The sequence below is a fragment of the Cetorhinus maximus genome, chromosome 8, assembly GCF_964194155.1.
Source record: "Cetorhinus maximus chromosome 8, sCetMax3.hap1.1, whole genome shotgun sequence".
Lineage (NCBI taxonomy): Eukaryota > Metazoa > Chordata > Chondrichthyes > Lamniformes > Cetorhinidae > Cetorhinus > Cetorhinus maximus.
Window position 1 is genome coordinate 146,728,613 of NC_135886.1, and position 12,798 is coordinate 146,741,410.

General features: G+C 48.0%; 1 long non-coding RNA gene and 1 other non-coding gene across 2 annotated transcripts in view; one reads left to right on the forward strand and one right to left on the reverse strand.

Annotated features, from left to right (window-relative positions):
• LOC144684031 (uncharacterized) overlaps positions 1-12,798 on the reverse strand; it is a 432,394-nt gene that overhangs the window by 341,811 nt on the left and 77,785 nt on the right. The gene's annotated exons all lie outside the window — the stretch shown is intronic.
• Positions 11,831-11,938, forward strand: LOC144684113 (U6 spliceosomal RNA). The gene has a single exon (XR_013577397.1). It is a non-coding gene; the product is annotated as a U6 spliceosomal RNA (small nuclear RNA).

Here is a 12,798-nt window from a genome sequence, read left to right on the forward strand (position 1 = left end):
ACCACTACTATTTCCTCCTTTGCCTCACTCAACAGCCTAGGATACATTTCATCCAGGCCTGGAGATTTATCTACTTTCAAGCCTGCCAGACCACTTAGAACCTCCTCCCTTTCTATGCTAATTTCTTTAATTATATCACAGTCCTTCTGTCTGATTTCCATACCCACATCGTCCCTCTCACTTGTTAACACCGACACAAAGTATTCATTTAGAACCCTACCAATGTCTTCCGGCTCCACATACAAATTACCACTATGGTCCTTAATGGGGCCCTGCTCCTTCCCTAGTTATCCTCTTACTCTTAATGCACTTGTAAAATAACTTTGGCTTTTCCTTTATTTTACCTGCCAATGTTTCTTCATGCCCCCTTTGCGCTCTCCTAATTTCCTTTTTAAGTTCCCCCCCCCCTACACATTCTATACTCCTCTAGGGCTTCCGCTGTTTTGAGCCCTTGGTATCTGCCATAAACCTCCCTTTTTCTCTTTATCCAATCCTGTACATCCCTCGACATCCAGGGTTCCCTGGATTTGTTGGTCCCATCCTTTGTCTTTACTGGAATATGTTGGCTCTGTACTCTCCCTATTTCCTTCTTGAATGAGACCCACTGCTCTGATACAGATTTACCTATAAGTAGCTGCTCCCAGTCCACTCTGGTTGATAAGGAAGAGCCAGCATGGATTTCTCAAGGGGAGATGGTGTTTAACTAACTTGCTGGAGTTTTTTTGAAGAAAAGGTCAATGAGGGTAATACTGTTGCTGTGGTGTACATAGACTTTGAAAAGGCATTTGACACAGTGCCACACAACCGACCTGTGAGAAAAGTTATTGCTCATGGAATAAAAGGGACAGTAGCAACGTGGATACAAAATTGGCTAAAAAGTAGTAAGCAGAGAGTAATGGTCAATGGATGTGTTTTGGCCTGGAGGAAGGTTTGTAGTAGAGTTCCCCAGGGGGTGGCATTGGGACCCTTGCTTTTGCTGAGATATATTAATGATCTAGATCTTGGTGTGCAGGGGACAATTTCAAAGTTTGCGGATGATATGAAGCTTGGGAGTGTTGTGAACTGCGAGGAGGACAGTGTGGAACTTCAAGAGGACGTAGACAAGTTGGAGGAGTGGGCAGATATGTGGCAGATGAAGTTCAATGTGGAGAAGTGTGAGGTGATACATTTTGGTAGGAAGAACATGGACAGACAATATAAAATAAGAGGTGGAATTTTGAAATGGGTGCAGGAGCAGAAAGACTTGGGTGTGTATATGCATAGATCATTGAAGTTGGAAAGATAGGTGAAGAGAGCAGTTAATAAAGCATATAGTATCCTGGGCTTTATTAATAGGAGCATAGAGTACAAGAGCAGGGAGGTTATGCTGTATTTATATAAGACGCTTGTTAGACCTCAGCTGGAATATTGTGTACAGTTCTGGGCACCACATTATAGGAAGGATGTGAACACATTTAAGAGAGTGCGGATGAGGTTTACAAGAATGGTTGACAGGGATGAGAAACTTCAGCTATGAAGATAGATTGGAGAGATTGGGACTGTTCTCCTTGAAGAGAAGAAGGCTAAGAGGAGATTTGATAGAGATGTTCAAAATCATGAGGGGCCTGGGTAGATTAGATAGGGAGAAGCTGTTCCCACTCATAAAAAGATCAAGAGTGAGAGGGCACAGGTTTAAAGTGATTTGCAAAAGAAGCAAATGAGGCGTTAGAAAAAACGTTTTCATACAAGTGGTTCAGATTTGTAATCCACTGCCTGGAAGTGTGGTGCAGGCAGATTCAATCGAGGCATTCAAGAAGGCATCAGGTGATTATTTGAATAGAAACAATATGCAAGGGTACGGGGAAAAGGCGGGGCAATGGTACAAGGTCATAATGCTAATTTGGAGAGCTGGTGCAGACATGATGGGCCAAATGGCCTCCTTCTGTGCCGTTGAAATTTTGTGATTCTGTGATTGATAGCACTGTTGATGACCCCCTTCTATCACTTTACTGATGATCGACTGTAGACTGATGGGGCGCTAATTGGCTGGGTTGGAACTCTCCTGCTTTTTGTGTACTGGACATACATGAGCAATTTTCCACAATGCTGGGTAGATTCCAGTGTTGTAGCTGTGCTGGAACAGCTTGGCTAGGGACATGGCAAGTTCTGCAGCTCAAGTCTTCAGAACTATTGCTGGAACACTGCAAGGACCCATAGCCTTTGCAGTATCCAGTGCCTTCAGCCATTTCATGATATCATGTGCAGTGAATCGAATTGGCTGAAGACTGGCATCTGTGAAGTTGGGGAACTCCGGAGGAGGCCGAGACGAATCATCCACTCGACATTTCTGGCTGAAGGTTTTTGCAAACGCTTCAGCCTTATCTTTTGCATTGATATGCTAAGCTCTCCCATCCATGAGGATGGGGATATTTGTGGAGCCTCCACCATTCACGGCTGGATGTGGCAGGACTTCAGAACTTCGATCTGATCCATTGATTGTGGAATTGCTTAGCTCTGGCTATTGATTACAGCGTACCCTGTTTGGCAACGACATAGTGCTGTGTTGTAGCTTTAGCAGGTTGACAACTCATGTTTAGGTATGCCTGGTGCTGCTCCTGACATGCCCTCCTGCACTCTTCATTGAACCAGGGCCTTGGTGGTTATGGTAGAGTGGGGGATTTACCAGACCACGAGGTTACAGATTTTGGTGAGTATAATAATGCTGCTGCTGATGGTCCACAGCACCTCATGGATGCCCAGTCTTGAGTTGCTAGATCTGTTCGAAATCTATCCCATTTAGCACAGTGGTAGTGCCACACAAAACAATGGAGGGTATCTTCAATGTGAAGATGGGACTTTGTCTCCACAAGGACTGTGAGGTGGTGACTCCTACTGATATTGTCATGGACAGGTGCATCTGCGGCAGGCAGGTTGGTGAGGATGAGGTCAGGTATGTTTTTCCCTCTTGTTGGTTCTCTCACCACCTTCCGCAGACCTAGTCTAGCAGCTATGTCGTTTGGGGCTCAGCCATCAGTCTGTAGTGGTGTTACTGAGCGACTCTTGGTGATGGACATTGAAGTCCCCCACCCAGAGTACATTCTGCACCCTTGCCACTTTCAGTGCTTCCTCCAAGTGGTGTTCAACATGGAGGAGCACTGAATCATCGGTTGAGGGAGGACGGTACGTTGTAATCAGTAGGAGGTTTCCTTGCCCATGTTTGACCTGATGCCATGAAACTTCATGGGGTCTATGTTGAGGACTTCAGGGCAACTCCCTCCCGACTGTATACCACTGTGCTGCCACCTCTGCCTGGTCTGTCCTGTCGGTGGGACTAAACATTCCCAGGGATGGTGATGCTGGTGTCTGGGACATTAACTATAAGGTATGATTCTGTGAGTATGTCGATGTCAGGCTATTGCTTGACTGGTCTGTGAGACAGCTCTCACAATTTTGGCACTGTTGTTAGGAAAGAGGGCTTTACAGGGTCGACTGGTCTGAGTTTGTCGTTGTCATTTCCAGTGCCTAGGTTAATGCTGGGTGGTCCTTATAGATTTTGTAGCAGTTTGATACAACTGAGTGACTCGCTAGACCATTGAAGAGGGCAGTTGCTGTGGGGGTGGAGTCACATGTAGGCCAGATGAGAAGGCCAGCAGATAAGTGAACCAGATGGGTTTTTACGACAATCGACATGGTCATCATTCGACTTTTAATTCCAGGCAGTGGGATTCGAACCTGTGTCTCTGGATTACTGTGCCACCACCTCACCTCACTGATGTACCATTGTTGTTTCCAGGGCCTTAGTCAATGCCAAGTGGTCCATCCAGCTTCATTTCATTTTGAATTTTTGTCGTGGTTTATTCAACTGAGTGGCTTATTAGGTCATTTCAGAGGACATTTAAAAGTCAACCATGTTGCACAACATGTACGCACATGAACTGCAAGGATACAGACCAAGAATAGAAAAGTGGGCTCCAATGAGGAGCCATAGAACCATGGAAAAGTTACAGCACAGAAGGAGGCCATTTGGCCTATCTTGTCTATGCCAGCCCGAGGACACCCAGGTGCCCCTTCTAATCCCACCTTCCTGTACCGGGCCCATAGCCCTGCAGTTTACAGCACTTGAGGTGCAGATCCAAGTACTTGTTAAAAGAGTTTAGAGTTTCTGCCTCTACCACCAACTTGGGCAGTGAATTCCAGACACCCACTACCCTCTGCGTAAAAAAGTTCTTCCTCATGTCCCCCCTACACCTTCTGCCACTTATCTTGAATCTTTGTCCCCTGGTTCTAGAATTCTCCACCAAGGGAAACAATTTTATCCTGTCCACTCTATCTATTCCCCTCATAATTTTGTACACCTCAATCAAGTTACCTCTCAGCCTTCTTTATTCTAAGGAAAATAACCCCAACCTATCCAACATCTCCTCGTAGCTGCACTTTTCTAACCCTGGCAACATTCTTGGAAACCTCCTCTGCTCTCTCTCCAGAGCTATTACGTCCTTCCTGTAATGTGGTGACCAGAACTGCACACACTACTCCAGTTGTGGCCTCACCAGTGTTTTATACAATTCCAACATTATATCCTTACTTTTATATTCTATACCTCTGCCAGTGAAGGAAAGTATTCCATATGCCTTCTTTACAACTTTGTCTACTTGAACTGCTGCCTTCAGGGACCTGTGTACTTGTACGCCAAGATCTCTTACTTTATCTATCCCTCTTAGTATATTCCCATTTATTGTGTAATCCCTATAACTGTTTGACCTCCTTAAATGTTTGACCTCACACTTCTCTATGTTAAAATCCATCTGCCACTTTACCGCCCACTCCACCAACCCATCTATATTGTTTTGGAGATTATGGCTATCCTCTGCACTATCCACTACTCGGCAACTCTTTGTGTCATCTGCAAATTTCCCAATCGTGCCCCCCATGTTCACGTCCAAATCGTTAATATATAACACAAACAGCAAGGGTCCCAACACCGAGCCCTGTGGAACACCACTTGAGACAACTTTCCATGCGCAAGGGCATCCATCAACCATTACCATTTGTTTCCTGTTACAAAGCCAACCTTTTATCCAGTTTGCCACATTACCCTGAATTCCATGGGCTTTTACTTTCCTGACCAATCTGCCATTTGGGACCTTATCAAATGCCTTGCTAAAATCCATGTACACAACATCCACTGCACTACCTTCAACCCTTCTTGTCACTTCAAAGAATTCAATCAAGTTTTGAGGCAAGACCTTCCTTTAACAAATCCATGCTGACCATCCCTGTCCAGTCCATGCCTTTCCACATGACAGTTAATCCTATCTCTCAGGATTGATTCTACTAATTTGCTCACCACCGATGTAAGACTAAGTGACCTATAATTGTTTTGGCATTTCCTTCAATCCCTTTTTAAACAATGGAACTATGTTTGCATTTCTCCAGTCCTCCGGTACCTCCCCTGTATCTGGTGAAGATTGGAAAATCATCCTCAGAGCATCTGCTATCTCCTCCCTGACTTCCTTCAGCAGCCTCGGAAACAATCCATCTGGCCCTGGTGACTTATCAACTTTCAAGGATTTCAACCCTTCGAATATTTCCTCACTCTTTATGACTATCCCATCCAATATCTCGCAGTGTTCCTCCTGGACTACTATATCTACATCCTCCATTTCCTTTGAAAACACGGAGACAAAATATTCATTCAAAATCCTTCCCACAGCCTCTGCATCGACATACAAGTTTCCTATCTTTGATAGGTCCCACTTTTTCCTTAACTAACCTTTTAGCATTAATGTATTGGTAAAACATCTTTGGGTTATCTTTAACTTTACTTGCTAATCTTTTTTCATGCCCTCTCTTTGATTTCCTTATTTCCTTTTTTACTTCGTTCCTGCACTTCTTATATTCGTCTAGGCTTTCTACAGTGCTTAGTTCTTTGTGCCTATCGTATGCTTTCTTTTTCTGTTTGATTTTCCCCTGTATTCCTCTGAACAACCAGGGGGGGTCTAGATTTGGCAGTACCACTCTTATTTTTGTAGGGGACATGTCTACTTTGTGCAATTAGGATCTCACTTTTTAGTGCTTCCCACTGGTTTTCAACTGTTTTATCCTCCAGCAGTGCTGTCCAGTCCACCTCAGCCAAGTCCCTTCCCATTTCTGCAAAACTTCTCCCAGAATGCTTCTCAGTCACTTCTCACTACCGCCCTCTGTTGGCTGCTCTTCCTCCTGTTGAGTGCAAGAGTTCTTCTCCTCAATCTCCTTCTGAGTTGCGGTGACTGCGCTGACTTCTCCCAGAATTTTTGTTTTTTGGAAAAATATACTGTATTCATAAAATATCTGGAAGAACATTCCAAACCATTTCAAAATCACCATCACATAAGTACAATCAGATTCAACTTTTGCACATGGATCACAAGGTGCATTAATACAATCAATGAATATTACAATCATTTCAATATGGTCAATGCAGATAATCAGACAGTGGTATTGGAGTTATCAACATACATCATATTGCACTCTGAGGTGCTTCAATACAATTATAATACAATTAGTGTTCAATGCATACATTCATTTTGAGCTGTACAGCCCGAGGGGCTCTCAACAGTTCCCAGTCCCTCGGTGCCCTATGGCAGAAAGGTCTTAGACAGCGACCTTTCCCCATTGCGCCTTTGCGGCAGCTGACCCAAGCTTTAGTGCGTCCCTCAACACGTAGTCCTGGACCTTGGAATGTGCCAGTCTGCAACACTCGGTCGGGGACAACTCTTTGCGCTGGAAGACCAACAAGTTTCAGGCAGACCAAAGAGCGTCTTTCACTGAGTTGATGATCCTCCAGCTGCAGTTGATGTTTGTCTCAGTGTGTGTCCCTGGGAACAGCCCGTAGAGCAGAGTCCTTTGTCACAGAACTGCTCGGGATGCACCTCGACAGAAACCACTGCATCTCTCTCCAGACCTTCTTTGCAAAGGCACAATCCACAAGGAGGTGAATAACGGTCTCGTCCCCATCACAGCCACCTCAAGGGCAACGTGCAGAGGGGGTGAGACTCCTGGCGTGTTGGAAGGATCTGACGGGGAGGGCCTTGCTCACCACCAGCCAAGCTACGTCTTGGTGCTTGTTGGAAAGTTCTGGCGATGAGGCATTCTGCCAAATAACTTTGACAGTCTGTTCGGGGAGCCATCCCACAGGATCCACCCTCTCCTTTTCCCGCAGGGCCTCTAAGACATTACATGCCGACTACTGCCTGATGGACTTGTGGTCAAAGGTGTTTCTCTGCATAAATTTTTCCACGAGGGACAGGTGGTGCAGCACGGTCCAACTACTTGGAGCGTTCCGCGGCAGCGTGGCCAGACCCATCCTTCACAACACCAGGGACAGGTAGAACCTCAGCACGTAGTGACACTTGGTGTTTACGTACCGAGGGTCTACGCACAGCTTGATGCAGCCGCACACAAAGGTGGCCATCAGTATGAGGGCGATGTTGGGCATGTTTTTTCCCCCTTTATCTAGAGGCTTGTACATTGCGTCCCTGCGGACACGATCCATTTTCGACCTCCAGATAAAGCGAAAGATGGCTCGGGTGATCGCCATCGCGCAGGAGTCTGGAATGGGCCAGACCTGCACCACGTCCAGCAACAGCGAGAATGCCTCACACCTGATGACCAGGTTCTTACCCGCAATGGAGAGGGACCGTCGCTCCCACATACCCAGTTTTCTTTTCACCATAGACACTCGCCTCTTCCAGTTTCTAACACATGCCCCGGTCCTTCTGAACCATATCCCCAGCACCTTCAGGCCGTCAGCCCTGACTGTGAAGGGGACAAAGGATCGGTCAGCCCAGTTCCTAAAGAACATGGCCTCGCTCTTCCCATGATTTACCTTGGCTCCCGGGGCCAGTTCGAACTGGTCGCAGATGTAGATCAGTCTGCGCACTGACAGCGGATCCAAGCAGAAGACGGCGGTATTGTCCATGTACAGGGAGGCTTTGACCTGAGTGCCTCCACTGCCTGGGATCGTCACTCCTCTTATGCCCAGATTCTTCCTGATGGACTCAGCAAAGGGTTCTATGCAACACACAAAAAGAACAGGGGAGACAGGGCAGCCCTGCCTGACACCAGATTTAATAGGAAAGCTATCTGATTCCCACCCATTGATTGAGACTGCGCTATGATGTTAGTGTAGAGCAGTTGGATCCAATTGCGAATTCCCTCCCCAAACCCCATTTTGGAGAGCACATCCACCATGTAGGTGTGCGATATTCTGTCAAAGGCCTTCTCCTAACCCAAGCTGATGAGGCAGGTGTCCATACCCCTGTCCTGCACATAGGCAATCGTATCCCTGAGCAGCGCGAGGCTGTCAGAGATCTTCCTGCCTGGCACAGTGCAGGTCTGGTCAGGGTGGATCACCAATTCCAGAGCAGACTTGACCCAATTGGCGATGACCTTGGACAGAATCTTATAGTCCACATTCAACAGTGAAATGGGTCGCCAATTTCTAATTTCCTCCCTTTCCCCCTTGTGCTTGTAGATGAGGGTGATGATGCCTTTCCTCATGGATTCTGACATGCTGCCGGCCAGAAGCATACTCTCGTACACTTCTAGCAGGTCTGGGCCAATCCAGTCCCACAGAGCCGGATAGAACTCCGCTGGCAAGCCGTCGCTTCTGGGAGTTTTACTCTTCTCGAAGGACTCAAGGGCCTTAGTCAGTTCGTCAGGAGTTAGCGGTTTGTCCAGGTTCTCCCGTGTACTGTCGTCTAACACCTTCGTGATAGAGGACAGGAAGGATTGGGAGGCCATGCTGTCTGTGGGCTTCACATCATACAATCCGGCATAAAAGGATTTGCTGATCCTCAAAATGTCGGACTGCGATGACCTTACTGAGCTGTCTTCTTCCTTCAGGCTGCTGATCACAGAGCTCTCTCTGTGTACCTTTTGGAAGAAGAAATGTGAGCACGTCTCATCCTGCTCCACAGAGCGGACTCTGGAACGGAAGATGATCTTGGAGGCCTCCGAGGCAAAGAGCAAGGCTTGCTGGCTCTTCACCTCTTGGAGTTCCTCCTTGACATCAACCCCCATTAACTGCAGCCGCAGCAGGTCCTGCATGTTTTTCTGGAGTCCGGACATTTCCCTCTGTTCCTTTCTAGCTTTCTGGACACCTTTGAGGATGAAAAACCTCTTGATGTTTCCCTTGATCGCTTCCCACCAGTGTGTCAGGGACTCAAAGAGGGGTTTCATGGTTCTCCAACCTTTGTAATCCCTCTGGAGTTCCTCAATGTTCTCTGGGGTCAGCAGTTGCACATTTAGCTTCCATGCCCCCCTGCCAACCCTCTGGTCTTCCTCAAAGTGACAGTCAGCCAGTAGGAGGCAGTGGTCAGAGAGGAACACTGGCTTGACGTAGGTGGATCTGACTGCAAATGCACGGGACACAAACAGGAAGTCTATACTGGAATGGATGGACCCGTCTGGCCGCGACCAGGTGTATCTACGCTGCGCTCTATCTGCAGGGTTGCTGAAGACGTCGCGCAGCTTGGCATCCTTAACCGTTTCCATCAGGGATCTGGACGTAGCGTCCAATCTGCTGTCGGCCGTACCGGATCGTCCAGCCGCATCGATGATGCAGTTGAAGTCACCGCCCAGAATGACCGGCCTGGAGGTCGCCAGCAGCAGTGGGAGCTGCTGAAAAACCGCCAGCCGCTTGGCCTTTTGTGCCGGGGCATACACGTTAATTAACCGGAGTGGAGCATTCTTGTACATTACGTCTGCTATGAGGAGGCACCTGCCCACCACCTCCTTAACCTCGGAGATGGTGAAGTTGCCTCCCCGAAGCAGAATACCCAGGCCAGAGGAATGAGAGTCGTTTCCTCCCGACCAGATCGATGGCCCGTGGGACCACCATCGTGACCATTGCCTGTAGGAGCTGAGGTGCGGTATCGCACACTCCTGCAGAAACCACAGGTCAGCTTTGACCTTGGCAAGATAGTCCAAGGTCGCAACACATCGCGTAGTAGATTTAATGCTATGCATATTTATGGATACAATCTTTACACCCATTTTAAAGCATTTAGTCTCTTACCAAACCTGTCGTCTCTGAGAGTCCCAGACCTTTGGTCTGCTCCTGCATACCCATAGTGTTCACAAATTGCCTCACTTTGGATGGGCTGAGGAAACTGTCCTGAACCTTCCCATTGGCAACGTTCTGCTCAGGTGGCATCTGGGGGTTTGTGCAGAGAACGGGATTTGAAATGTCCTCTGTCGGAGAAGCTTCTTCAATCCTCTCCCCCTCTGGGGCGTTGCTGCTCCCGGCTTCCTGGGGCTGGGGTGCGTTGAGCGCTTCACTGCTCCCAGATTCCTGGGGCTGGGGTGCCTGGCCTCTTTGGGTTGTGGGCAAAGTTGGGGTGTGCTGGTCTCCTCATTGTCTCCAATGTTCTGGAGCTCGGGTGTCTCGTCCTCCAACTCCCTAGAGTTTTGCCGCTTCTTCTGTAGATGCCGCCCTTTCCCTTCTTCGTCCGAAGAGCAGCTGCCCTTGGGTCATCCATGTTGGATGGGAGACGCCTCTTGCCACTTGTCCCTTCTTAGCCCCTTCTTCCTTCTGGCTCTCTTCACCAGCTGCCACTTCCCCTGATGATTTTCTGCTGCTTCCTCCTCCTCCTCCATTGATTCACTCTCCTGAGGAGTGGGAGGTTCAGGGGGCAGTGCTTTTGATTGGCTGTCTGCTGCCTCAATCTTTTCCTCCACCTTGTCTCTCTCCCTGTCCTCCTTTGTCCCGTTGTCTCATTGGGGGCCTTGGTGGTTGGAGTGTTGCAAGTGTCCTTGGTAGTAGTGACACGAAGCATTTCCTCTGCTTCCCCCTCGTTGGCTTTGGCTGCCTGTGCAAAAGTGAGGCAGCGTTTGGGTCAGGTCCTGTAGAGGTGACCTGCCTCACCACACAGGTTGCAGCACTTAGTCTGTTTGCAGTCCTTTGTCTGGTGCCCTTCCTGTTTGCAGTTCTTGCAGAGGGCAGCGCTGCAGTTGGCCGCCACATGACCAGACTTGCCACATGAGCGACAAAGTTTGGGCCGCCCAGCATAGACAAGGTAACCACGGCTTCCCCTGATAGCGAAGCTGGAAGGAGGGTGTAAGATGGCCCCCTTACCATCGGTCTTGAGCGTGACCTTAACCTGGCGTTTGCATGTCCGAATCCTGAAGGCGTCTCTAACCTCGGTGCAGCTCCTAACCTTGTCGATGTACCTGGCGAGGAAGGTGAACATGTCAGCGACAGGGACGTAGAGATGCACAGTCACCACACGGTCCCGTTGCAACGGCAGAGCAAAGAGCGGCTCCACCGTCAGGATCTTCATCTCCGGCTGGTCTCTCTTCTCCTCGAACATCTTCAGGAACTTGACACAAGCTGCCACACGCTTGAAAGTCACGTCGAAACATCCAGCGCTGGGGAAGTCTTGCAGGGAGTAGATCTCCTCCACTTCAAATCCACACGCCTTCAACAGGATCCGCTTAGAACCATAGAACACTACAGCACAGAAAACAGGCCATTCGGCCCTTCTAGTCTGTGCCGAAATATTATTCCGCTAGTCCCATTGACCTGCACCTAGTCCATAACCCTCCAGACCTCTCCCATCCATGTATCTATCTAATTTATTGTTAAAAATAGAACAATGATTGATGAAGAAGGCCCGATCCATGGGTGCTCCTCCTTCGCTGTCCTTCACCGTCACCCGGACGGTGTTACGTACCCCATGGTATGGTGCTTGACTGCTTATAGCCATCGCTTCACGACTACACTTGATCTTAGCCAAAAGGTGAAAGAGACCATAAACTGTTCAAATCAAACCTTACTTTCTGTTTATTTAAAAATAGACTTTGCTGTGTGCTCGCTTCGGCAGCACATATACTAAAATTGGAACGATACAGAGAAGATTAGCATGGCCCCTGCGCAAGGATGACACGCAAATTCGCTGAATCAAAAGATGGTTTTTTTTTTTCTTTTGAGTTATCAACAGATCGCATGTAACTCTTTTCGAGTACATTCACAGTTCTTGGTTTCCAGGAGTGGGACATGAACCCACAACCCTCTGATTCAAAGGCAAGGGTGCTATGAACTGAGCCACAGCTGACACCTCCCAAACAAAAGATGGTATTCTTTCCAGTTATCAACAGTCACAGATTGCAACTCTTTTGAGTACAATCACAGTTCTTGGTTTCCAGGAGTGGGACGTGAACCCACAACCCTCTGATTCAAAGGCGAGGGTGCTATGAACTGAGCCACAGCTGACACCTCCCAAAAGTAGACTACCTTTCTTCTGTAATTGTAACCCTTGAAACTCTTTCGAGTTACCAACAGTCACAGATTGCAACTCTTTTCGAGTACAATCACAGTTCTTGGTTTCCGGGAGTGGGACATGAACCCACAACCCTCTGATTCAAAGGCAAGGGTGCTATGAACTGAGCCACAGCTGACACCTCCCAAACAAAAGATGGTGGCAGAGATTACAATGTAAGTCACTCTGTCATGTTACTGTCACTCTTTTCAAGTTATCAACAGTCACAGATTGCAACTCTTTCGAGTACAATCACAGTTCTTGGTTTCCGGGAGTGGGACATGAACCCACAACCCTCTGATTCAAAGGCGAGGGTGCTATGAACTGAGCCACAGCTGACACCTCCCCAAACAAAAGATGGTTTCTAAAGGTCACTTCTCACTACCACCCTGTGTTGGATGCTCTTCCTCCTGTTGAGTGCAAGAGTCCTTTACCTCGATCCACTTCTGAGTTGTGGTGACTGCACTGACTTCTCCCAGAATGCTTCTCAGTCACTTCTCACTACTGCCCTCATGTT